General features: G+C 42.3%; 1 protein-coding gene across 1 annotated transcript in view; it reads right to left on the bottom strand.

Annotated features, from left to right (window-relative positions):
• Nucleotides 1-12,426, bottom strand: part of HLCS (holocarboxylase synthetase) — a 319,509-nt gene that overhangs the window by 278,422 nt on the left and 28,661 nt on the right. The window lies entirely within an intron of this gene.

The following is a 12,426-nucleotide window of genomic DNA, read 5'->3' as shown; positions in this document are numbered from 1 at the left end:
AATAGCTTATGATCTCAATTCTCAAATAGCCAATTAATATTGTTTTTAAAATAGGAGTATGACTTAGTTCTCTAGTGCTGCTATACACAAATACCATAACTAGCAGACATTCATATTCTCATAAGACTTCTTAAAACTTTTCTATGCAAGAACCCTTGATAAGTGCTGTCAGAAACATCTCAGGCTCAGTATGTGTGTGACTTTGAATTCCTTTTTGGTTATTGTGTATTCAGAAACCTTTTACTGTTGCCATTTTTTTTAAAGCCCCCACACTGAATTAGGTGACTCCACATAAGGTTATCACATCTAGTTTTGTTTTTTATTTTTGCTGGTAAATTGGTTTTGCTGAGAAAAACATATGCCCTTTGAAAATCAGCACAGCAGAATTGCTTTCCCTTCAGAGGATGGCTTTGCCCAATCTCCAGGTCACCATTAAGAGACCCCAAAAGAACCCAACTCTAGTCTGCCTTCTTGTGGCCCTAGCCACAATTCCACAGTTTGAGATACGAATTGTTTTTTTAATCCATAGCCATCAAGTCCATCCCAACTCATGATAGTGCTTCCTTCAAATTCAGGTCCACACAACTCAACTCACTGCCATCCAGTCAATCTGGCTTATAGTGACGCTATAGGACAGCGGTTCTCAACCTGTGGGTCGCGACCCCTTTGGAGTCAAATGACCCTTTCACAGGGGTTGCCCGATGCATAACAGCAGCAAAGTGACAGTTATGAAGTAGCAACGAAAATAATTTTATGGTTGGGGCGGGGTTCACCACAACATGAGAAACTGTTTTAAAGGGTCGAGGCATGAGGAAGGTTGAGAACCATTGCCATAGGACATGGTAGCACTGCCGCTGTGGGTTTCCAAGAGTGTAATTCTTGATGGGTATAGAAACCCTCATCTTTCTCCCTTGGAGGGACTGGTGGTTTTGAATGACTGCCTTGCACCTAGCAGCCTGTTACGTAACTCACTACACCAGCAACAGCAACAACAACAAAAACAATCGATTGCGACTCACAGCCATCCTATGTGCCACCAAAACTCTTCAACTACAGATAGTCCCCAACTTACGACATGCTTGAGTTAGGAGGAACCTTATCTAAAATTGTCTGTTGCTAGTGCTCTTTATTTTTGCACATCCGATTGTTAGCAATATACATGTCATACAATGCTGCAGAGTATGATTTGCTGATGTCATCAGATTAGCAAGTTTGTATATAACATCTCCAGCCCCCAGATACTAATAGGATCAGATTTATTAAGCTACTGGCCATGAAAGGCACGAATAATGATTAAAAGGGAGGGCATTCAACTTAGCATCAGACCTAACTTAGGACAGAGTCAAGAGATGGAACCCTGTCATAAGTCGGACATTACCTGCAGCCAGATTTTGGGAGCTTATTGGAAATCCTGAAAATGAGATGTTTCAGCCTTATCTGTGGAAGGAATCACGTGTACCACAAACCAGGCATTTTTGGGACAGAGTGGAGAGGTCAGGGCTCTTGGGTCCTCATTTTTAAGTATGGTTTGATGGATTGACTAAGCTATGACCCAATACTGGGAGATCTTCATGTTTGATCATCTAATTTAATTTTTAATGTGATTCCTTTAAAAAGTTAAGCATAAAACTATCATATGATCCAACAATTCCAGTACCAATAAGGATTGAAAATCGGGGACACCCACAGAAACCCGTACACCAGTGTTTGTTGCAGTGGTTTGCACAGCCACCAACAAGTGGAAACCATGTCCCTCCACAGAGGAAGGGATAAACCAAAGATACACAACACATGCTGAAATGCTGCTCAGCCAGAAAGAGATAGGAGGTCCTGATACATACTCCAAAAGGGATGAACGTTGAAAGCACTCTTCCTGAGTAAAATTAGCCTATCGCAAAAAGACACCGATTGTATGGTCACACTTATGAAACAGGAAAATATATGAGGGTAAGTCACAAAGTGTTGCTGCAAAATCATGGAAACTTTTATTACATAAAAATATCAAAATGGGAAGCTATTGCTTCTTTGCATGGCCTCCATCTGGATCTATACACTTCTGAAGGCTGAGTTTCCATCTCTGTAACCCTTCCCCAGGAGCTCTGCTGGTGCAGTCATAATTCATTGGGGCTGCTAACCACAAGGTCAGCAGTTCAAAATTACCAGCTGCTCCAAGGAAGAAAGATGAAGCTTTCTGCTCCCATAAAAAGAGTCTAGTGAGAAGCGTTGGCTGGCAGCACTTTAGGTATCCTTGGAGGTTAGAGATCATCTTTCTTTTCACTCTTTTTGGGTTTGGGGAACAGAAAGAAGTCAGAGAGGGCAAGATTAGGGCTGCCGGATGAATGAGCAGGTGTGTGGTTGGAATAGAACAGAAGTCCTCAGTTCACATTTCTTTCTAATATGCCCCATGATCATACTGTCCCGCAAGAAAATCTATTAAGATTGCCCACTTTGAGTCTCAACATACATAACATTCCACACCTGCAGAGCCGACACCTCTGCTTTGAGTTGCATTGGTACAGCGGATTCAGATGCGACGGTTTTGATTGGGATCCTTTTAAAGGTCTCACAAAATCAAGACAAGTGCATTGCTGCCAGAGCTTATCAACAGCCATCCACTGATGGCAGACATGCTTATGACACATTTTGTTTGCAGTAAAGCAATGCAGGTATGGTTTGGAATAGTAGTAGCAATAATTTTTTTAACTTACTCTCATAAAGAGACTAAAGTTTAGTCATTACCAGCGGCAAGAAGGCATTCGACCGCGTGGGTCATAACAAACTATAGTTAACATTGAGAAGGTGATTCCTGCTTCGCTGTGCTCATGTGGATCCTGTACATGAACCAAGCAGCAGCTGTTCCAACAAAACAAGGGAACATTGCCTGGTTTAAAATCAAGAAAAGTGAGCTTCAAGGTTGTATCCTCTCACCCAATGTATTCAATCGGTATATGAAGCAAATAATCCAGGAAACTGGAGGATGTGAAGAAGATAAGGGATCAGGTTTGGAGGAAGTTTTGCTAACAATCTGCAATATGCAGATTACATGACCATGCTTGCTGAAAATTAGGAGGACTTGAAGTACATGCTGATGAAGATCAAGGCCTGTAGCCTTAAGTGTGGATTACAACTCAATGCAAATAAAACAAAAATCCTCACAACATACCAGTAGATAAGATCATGATAAATGGGGAGAAGACTGAAGTTGTCAAGGATTTCATCTTGCTCGGATCCACAGTCATGGATAGCAGCAGTCAAGAAATCATTGGGCACATCTGCTGCACAAGACCTCTTTAAGACGTTGAGCAAAGGTGTTACTGTGAGGACTGAGGTGTGTCTGGCCCAAGCTGTGGTATTCTCAGTCATCTCTTGTGCAGGTGAAAGTTGAAAGACCAAAGAGCCATTGATGGAATTGAATTATGGGGGTTGATGAAGAATATTGAAAGTACCATGGCCTGTCAGAAGAACAACCAAGTTTGTCTTGAAAGAAGTATAGCCAGAACGCTCTTTAGCAGCGAAGGTGGCCAGACTCTGTCTCGTGTACTTTGGACATGGTATCAGGAGAGACCAGTCGCTGGAAGAAGACCTCATGCTCTTTGTAAAGTGGGAGGGCAGAGGAAAAGAGGAGATGTTGGATGAAACAGTTCGACACAGAAGCTGCAACAATGGGCTGAAATGGAACAACTGTGAGGCTGGTGGCGTGGGCAGTGTTGTGTTATGTTGGACATGAGCTGGGACTGATTTGAGAGCACCTAACAACCATGGGTACGCGGGAAGGGGAGAAGGGAGAGTTGTATCTTAGCAGGAGTCCCCTAAAAAAGCAAAAACCAAACCCACTGCCATCGAGTCAATTCTGACTCACAGTGACCTTGCACAGCGTTTCCAAGACTGTAACTATGTACAGGAGCAGACAACCTCGTCTTTCTCCTGTGGAACAGGTAGTGGGTTTCAACCTTATAGTTAGCAGGTAATGGTTACTCGACACCACCAGTAGGGTTCCTTAAAGAAACAAAACCAAACCCTCCGTGCCATTGAATGAATTCTGCCTCTTGGCGATCGAATAGGAAAGAGTAAAACTGCCCCTATGGGTTTCTGAGACCCGAGAAATCTTTATGGGAATAGAAAGCTTCATCTCTGTCCTAGGAAGAAAGATGGTTTCAAACTGCTGGCCTTGTGGTTAGCAGCCCAGTGTGCAAACCACTATGCTCCCAGGGCTCCTTAGGAGGTACCACGTCTGTGTTAATGGTGGTGGGTGGTTTTGAGCTAGGTAGTAGTGATGGTCGTACAATATGAGAGAGTTGAGGAATGCCACTGAACTGTACCTGTGAAGAAGATGTGGGATCAGAGGTTCAAAGTCACCAGTCGCGCTGGTGGAGAGATGAGGCTGTCCGCTCCCACAAAGATTCACAGCCGTGGAAAACCTGTGTAGGCTCACTATTAGTTAGATCAACTAGATGGCAGCGGATTGATTTTTGGTGAGTTGGAACTGGTGCTGTGGTGGGTTAGGGATTGGGCTGCTAACTGCAAGTCTGAGATTCAGACTGACAGCCACTCCATGGGAGAAAGATGAGGCTGTCTGCTCAGTGAAAATTTAGTCTCAGAAACTAAGGAGCAATTCTACTCTGTTCTATATGGTTGAATCCACTCAGCAGACGTGGGTTTTACATTTAAAATTTTTTAATGCGTTAGAATCAACTTGGTAATATACAACAGCAGTTATGTGATCCAGACATGCATATGCTGTGCATCCTGTGGGTATGTGTACATCCTACATGTTTAGCAAGTTGATTTAAAAATGCCGTCTTTTGGAGAGGGTTTTAAATAGTTAAAAAAACGTTATTTTCAAGCATACGGACATAATTATTTTTTTCCTTAAAGTCAATGTCAGTTTCAGCAAGACAAAGCACTTAATGATAGAATAATTCCAAACATTCATCATCACACTGTTCTCTTGTTAGCATGTCTCTACATAAATCCCGTGGGCTCCACATGTCAGAATCAAGACTTGATTTTAGGTGGAAATTAAAGAGACAGTATGAAATGGCTCTCAAATTATTTTAAATGACTCCCATTTCTTTTTATATTTGTGAGGTCCATTTGAAGAGCATATTAAAGCACACCGTTTTTTCTCAAAATTAATAGCAATTTTATGATCCACAGTAACAGTGAAAAATAACAACTTTGTCTTCTCTTCCCTTTAAGCTAATGTTTCCATGTAAACTTTTTGTTGCAGAGTAACAGCCTACCGATTTGGCACCAGATACTGGTGATGATGGTACAACAGGATTCATGTAACTAATATCAGTAAATTTTACACACAAAAACCCCCATTAAATTGGCAAATGTACTGTGTGTGTGTGTGTGTGTGTGGCAATTTATAGATCATTTTATTAACAAGCCCTTTCACACTTACAGAAGGAAAAGGAATGTTTCATTAATGAACAATTAAGTGAAAACTCCCTGAAAATGACACAACTTGAAATGACTTGAAGCACTTACTGGTGAAGATCAAGGATTTCAGCCTTCTATCTGGGTTACAATTTAATGTAAAGACAGCAAAAATCCTCACAACTGGACCAATAGGCCGCATTATAGGTAAATGGAGAAAAAGCTTGAAGTGGTCAAGGGTTTGACAGCCTCATCTTCCTCCCCCCAAGTGGCTGGTGGGTTTGAATGACTGACCACATGGTTACAGCCCAACACAGAACTCAGTACACCTCCAGAGTTCTAGTCAGCTATGAGACAGAGTCAACTATGCGCACCCCCAACCGTATCACACAACTCTCACGAGCACCATCCTAGGGAGAGAAGACAAACAAAACACAGCATGTACTTAAAAAAAGAAAAGCTGAGATGCTCTTATTAAAATAATGCTTGTTTCATTTTTTTACATTTCTTTGCTACCAAGACACTACAGGAAAGATACAAGATTTTAAAAGTTTTTAAGTAACCCAAAAGAAAACGTGGTGAAGCAGTCCTTTGCTTTCTTCCCCGACAGCTCTTAGATTTTGGCCTTCCTGGATTTCTTCATCAAGAAACTGTCCTCTAGAGACTTTCAGTGGCCTCTGAGCCTAACATCACATAAAGGTAAAAAGGTCCCCGGTATACTTTTAGGATAATGAGTTCAATTCCAAAATAAAATATGAAGGAAACCTAAGATCTAGATCATCAGGGTAGATCTTTCGACTGTGTATTCAAAATGAGTGTCCTAGATTTCTTTAAATTGCAAGAATGAGCTGTTAAATAACGTGGCAGGGCCAGTCTCAAAGTTCAAGCTAAGTATAAGACATGGGTTTCAGAAATCAGCATTATGAACAATAATGATTACAAGTGTGCTACAAATTGGTGTCTCTAGATACATCATATGCTATACCTGCAAACTGAGCATGTTTACATGTTTTTACAAAAAAACATCAGCTAGTTTTGGCTTTCACAACAGTTAGAGCGACCCAATACACACAATCTTTTAAGTTTAATTTAAAAATATTTTTATTGAAGTATAACAGTTACCGAGAAAAGGTGAAAATCATAGGACCATTATGGTTTGTCATAGGTTTAAGAGTCTCTTTTAGCCACGTCAAAAAATAGATTACTAGGACTCCTTAATTCTATGCCTCCTCCCAGCTACCCAGAAAAGGTAAACATTGTTCCAGCTTCCATGTCATACATTTGTTCTGTTCAATTTAAATGTTGTATAAAGAGAATCATATGGTATGTGCTCTTTTGCATCTGGCTTTTTCTTTCTTTCTTTCTTTTTTAACTTGACATTGTGTACATGAGAGTTATTCATTGTTCTGCGGCATTCTACATAGGAGTAGAATTCTACCATTATTTTTTGATGAACACTTGGATTGCTTCTAGTTCTTTGGCTATTATGAATCATGCTGGATTGGATTGTCTCACCCAAATATGTGTTGTTCCTAACCTGTGGTGATAATCCCAGTTGGGCATGAAGGGGTGCTCTTTGCTATGGTAAGGAGGCAGCCTATATCTTGAGTCCATCTCTTTTGAGATAAAAGAGAAAAAGTAAACTGGCAAAAGTGATGAGATAAAATAGAAGCCCAAACACCTGGAGATTTCCAAGGAACCAGGAAGAAGATATTGAAGAGACAAAGCCCTTGCTCCATAGCTGCCTTCCTCTCAAGCCAGCTCCCGGCATTTGGCTGTCTAACATCGAAACCGTGAGAAGGGGATTTTCTGTGCATGACAGCCATCCATTGTGTTATTTCTATGATAGCAGCACTAGATAGCAAAGGCATGCTGCTGTGAACATTTCTGTGCGTACGCTTTTGATGTACATCTGTGTACATTTCTATCAGCTATATAGTGAGGAGTGGTCGCTGGGTCATAGGGTATGCATCTGGTTAGCTTTAGTACGAATCGTTTTATTTTGCTAACACTTTAGAAAGCTACCTGAAGTGATTTAAGTATAAACACACCTCACTGCAGAAATTTCCTAAATATAAACAGACATTCATTCTTCTGCAGAGTTGACCTGAGCAAACACTGCTACAGGCGGGACACTGACTCTCAGTCACAAAGTTACTGAAGTGTGTTATCTCCCAAACATAACTTCTCTGAGACATCAGCTGCTGTAGGGTTAACCCTCAGGAAACACCCTCGGCATGAACTTCCAGCATTCCTGCTGGGCCCTAGGGGAACTCTGAAGGGGCCAGGCTCTACTCGCTAGCTTTGACCCAAACGAAAGCATTGTTTGCTCAATTTTCCTCTTAAAGTCTAGACATTAATGGACTTTGGGGGTTTGTTTTTATACAGCTCAACTTGGTTATCAACACAATAAGTTCCTACAGGTTGTTTTTTTTTTTTCTTTTCTTTTTTGACGCTCTGTGGTTCTCTCTCCCAAGGGGACAGAAAGATGCTCCCTATAACATGTTCTGAAGGATTCTGAGCATATTGTCAGGAGAGACCAGTTCCCGGAGAGGGACACCATGCTTGGTAAAGTGGAGGGACAGTGACAAAGAGGAAGGTCCTTGATGAGATGGACTGACCCAGTGGCTACAACAATGGGCTGGCACAGGACCAGGCCGTGTCCCCTTCTGTTGTGCATAGGTTTGCTATGAACTGGAATTGACTTGATGGTACCCAACAACAACAACAAGTTCTGGGAGGCATTGGTGGTTAAATGGTAGAATTCTCATATTCTATGAAGGAGATTAAGAGTTCAATTTTCTTGCTTTTTTTTTAAAGGTAGAGTTTGAAAACTGTTTTTTAAATTTAATCATCTTATTGGGGGCTCATACAACTCTTACTACAATCCATCTTAATCAATGTACACATCGTACATCTCATGTGCAGATACTTGCATGTTGTTACAATGCAGTACAGGTTTCAGCAGAGCTTCCAAGTTTAGATGGACTAGGAAAAAAGTTTAGTGATCTACTTCCAAAAACAAGTCATGCAAACAACTGGCCCCAAGCCCAGATAATGCCTGACTACCACGGCTACTTCGTTGAAAGGGATCCAAATAGGCAGAGTGGGAGAAACTTGTGAAACAAAATTCAAAATAATAAAAAATGGCCAATTTTACAGGTTTGATAGACTTGTAGAACTCGTGAGGCCTTAGATGCCCTTCAGGCTTAAAGCTGCTCACCTCTGTGGTCCAATTTTCAGCTAGATGACAGACAGGCCTATAAGGTAAACTATGGCAGTACGGAGGTACGTACTTCCCAAGAAAATCAACTATCCAAGACCAGAAAGGCAGCCTCTGTCCACAGATAAAGCTCAGAGGGTCGGAAGGGCTAGGACAGAAGAATGGAGGGAAATGGGAAGCACAGGAAGGAAGGGGGGAGAGAGCTGTTAGTGGTGAAGAATCAAAGTGTGACAGTGTGTGTGAATTGTTGAATGAGAACATCAACTCGTTTTGTCCATGCTCATCCAATCACAAAAAAAGTTTAGAAACATATCGTTTTAATTGATAAAGTGAAAAAGTAAAAATGAAACACTGTAGATCACCTGGTTTAATCTTCACCTCATCATGGGGATGGCCTGAGATGGAGCACTGTTTTGTCCCTTGTGTTGTAAAGCACTGGGAGCTGGCTTTATAGCTGCTAACAACATAACAAGTTCTGGAGTGGCTGTGGCCTCAGACAATGCCCTGTGTCATCAGCGCATCCCTGACTAGCTACCCTGATTGTTGAATTCAAGCCAGGGAAAGCGGAGTCACCCCGTCAGTCTCCCAGTAGGATGTTTGCATGCAACAGGCCACTAAGAAATTCACATGATTTCTTCCAAGAAACAAAAATTCCAGAGAGCTGACACATTTTACATTATAGTTTTATGGGCTGGTGTCCACCTAGGTTGGAAGAGAACTTTCATGGAGAACAAGAGACTTTCTGGGTTGTTGCTGGCCTTTGGGAAGTTGGGGAGTTCCCCATATCCTTGGACTGGGGATAAGTACAAATCCTTATACTCTAATGGATTAAGCTAGGGGGAGATCTCTGTTTTGCTCTTTTTTTTTTTAACTTCTCTTTTTAATTTATTTTACTGTAATAAATCATTTTATTGGGGACTCTTACAGCTCTTATAACAATCTATACCTCAGTTGTATCAAGCACATTTGTACATATGTTGCCATCATCATTTCCCAAACATGTTCTTTCTACTTGAGCCCTTGCTATCAGTTCCTCTTTGTTCCCCTTCCTCCGACACCCTCCCACCTTTGAGAACCCTTGATAATTTACAAATTATTTTTATTTTCATATTTTACACCATCCACTGTCTCCCCTCCTCCACTTAAACCTTTCTTTTTACGTTGATTTGTTTCCACTGATATTTTACTAGTCCAGAGGAGAAGCCTCTTAAAGAACAGTGCCCATTTTGTCTTTTTTTAAAAAACATTTTATTAGGGACTCATACAACTCTTATCACAATCCATACATATACATACATCAATTGTATAAAGCACATCTGTACATTCTTTGCCCTCATCATTTTCAAAGCATTTGCTCTCCACTTACGCCCTTTGCATCAAGTCCTCGTTTTTCCCCTCCCTCCCCGCTCCCCCCTCCCTCATGCGCCCTTGATAATTTATAAATTATTGTTTTGTCACATCTTGCCCTGTCCGGTGTCTCCCTTCACCCCCTTTTCTGTTGTCCATCCCCCAGGGAGGAGGTCACATGTAGATCCTTGTGATTGGTTCCCACTCATTTTGTCTTTGTGTGTAGATGACAAGCAACAACTACATCTTCGTGTTTGTGAATAAGTGAAGGTGGAGAGACCAGATAATCCATAACTTATACACATTTTGTTTTGTGCAATGACCATATTTTTATTTTCTGTTCAACCTACACGGTGAGTGTGCTTGGCTGCTAACTGAAACGGTGGAGTGCTGAGTCCCGGTGGGGGAGCCTTTTAAGAAAGGCCTGCGGATCTACTTCTGGGAAATCGGCCACCGTGCACCTGTGGACACAGCTCTCCCCCGACACACAGCATTGCGTTGAGTCCGAATCAACTCCATGGCAACTGGTGTGGGTTTTGGTTACTGCAACCCGGTGTTCCCGGATGAGCGGTTGTGACTCAGCTTTTAGCACTAAGTGATCACACGGATTATATTATTTTCTACTGTTTGCCTTAAAAGTACCCACATTAAAAAAAATGGCCATCTCATTCAATAGTCTCATTTGCTGCCAGCAGAACAAAAATTATGTTCGTCAAGCTCAGATGGGCTTTCTACATTGTTTGAATAAATCATGTCGTGCTCTGAGATTCTCCCTAGGGCATGGGTTCTGGAAAACCAATATTCACTATTAGTTTTAGTCAACCGAAGGAGTTGGAGAAGCAACCACACACTCGGTTGCTTACGTTTATGACATGGGAAGACTGTTTTCTTTTTTAGTCCCATTTTTTGGATAGCAACATTTACAAAATATTATTTAGTGCAGACCGCATCATGGCGCACCAAACCTTGAGGGCAACGAAACCACATGGAGCAACTCATGAACAGAGAGATCTACAGGGCCGGCCCCAAGCAGAGCTACTGACCCCCACATACAAGCACATGCTACAGAGGACAACACTTAACCTACAGGTTGGGAGAGGGGGCAGCTTGCCATGCCCACACAGAAGCAAACCAAGAAGAAAAAAGAGAGAGTGAGGGACCAGCCCCACACTGGCACACCAAGTTCTGAGCATGTCACCCCTGCACAGAGCTGCTAAGGCACAGATAGTACTGTAGGGCGGACAACAGCTCGAGGCATGATGTCCCCTGGTAGACCCCTGGAGCATGCCGCGACAGAGGACAATACTGGAGACCCATGGCGGGGAGTGAGTCTGGTCTGACCAACTCCACATATGTGTCAAAGTAGTAGAAAATCCTCCATAGGTCATTCAGGGGTTGGTTTTTCAGGCCTTTCTTCCAAGATACTTCTGGGTAGATTCAAACTTCCAACCTTTCTGTTACAGCTGAGTGTGTGAAGCCATTTGTCCCACCCTGTGACTCCCCTGCTCCACACATGCACTCATCTATGTTCTGTCTCTATGGAGTTCTCAGTTAGGGACTTTCACTTACATGGGCGCATACTCATGTAATGTTTGACTCTGATGATGGACCTCTTTCACCCAGTATGATGTTTGCAAGGTTCTTCCCAGTGTGCAACAGCACTTTGCAACCTACGGCGTTCCTCTTTATAGCCATAGATAGACCATGCCACATTCTCTGGACCCATTTCTCCATTCATGGATATTTGGGTTGCTTCTCCAGGTGACTTTAAAAAAAATCATTTTATTGGGGACTCATTCAACTCTTGCACAATCCATACATACAGCAATTGTGTAAAGCACATGTGTACATTCATTGCCCTCATCATTCTCAAAACATTTGCTCTCCACTTAAGCCCTTGGAATCAGCTCCTCATTTTCCCCCTCCCTCCCCGCACCCCTTCCCTCATGAACCCTTGATAATTTATAAATTATTATTTTGTCATATCTTACACTATCCGACATATCCCTCACCCACTCTTCTGTTGTCCATCCCCCAGGGAGGAGGTTATATGTAGATCCTTGTAACTGCTTACCCCTTTCCACCCCACCCTCCCTCCCTCCACCCTCCCAGTATTGCCACTCTCACCACTGGTCCTGAAGGGATCCTCTGCTCTGGATTCCCTGTGTTTCCAGTTCCTATCTGTACCAGTGTACATCCTCTCTGATCTAGCCAAACTTGTAAGGTAGAATTCGGTTCACGATAATGGAGGGTAGGAAGCATTTAGGAACTAGAGGAAAGTTGTATGTTTCATTGTTGCTACACAACACCCTGCATGGCTCGTCTCCTCCCTGCGATCCTTCTGTAAGAGGATGACCAGTTGCCTACAGATGGGTCGTGGGTCCCCAATCTGCACTCCTCCTCATTCACAATGATTTGATTTTTTGTTTTTTGATGCCTGATACCTGATACCTTTGACACCTTGTGGTCAC

The sequence above is a fragment of the Tenrec ecaudatus genome, chromosome 2 (assembly GCF_050624435.1).
Source record: "Tenrec ecaudatus isolate mTenEca1 chromosome 2, mTenEca1.hap1, whole genome shotgun sequence".
In the NCBI taxonomy this organism is placed as follows: Eukaryota; Metazoa; Chordata; class Mammalia; order Afrosoricida; family Tenrecidae; genus Tenrec; species Tenrec ecaudatus.
This window is presented reverse-complemented; position numbering and strand designations above follow the sequence as displayed.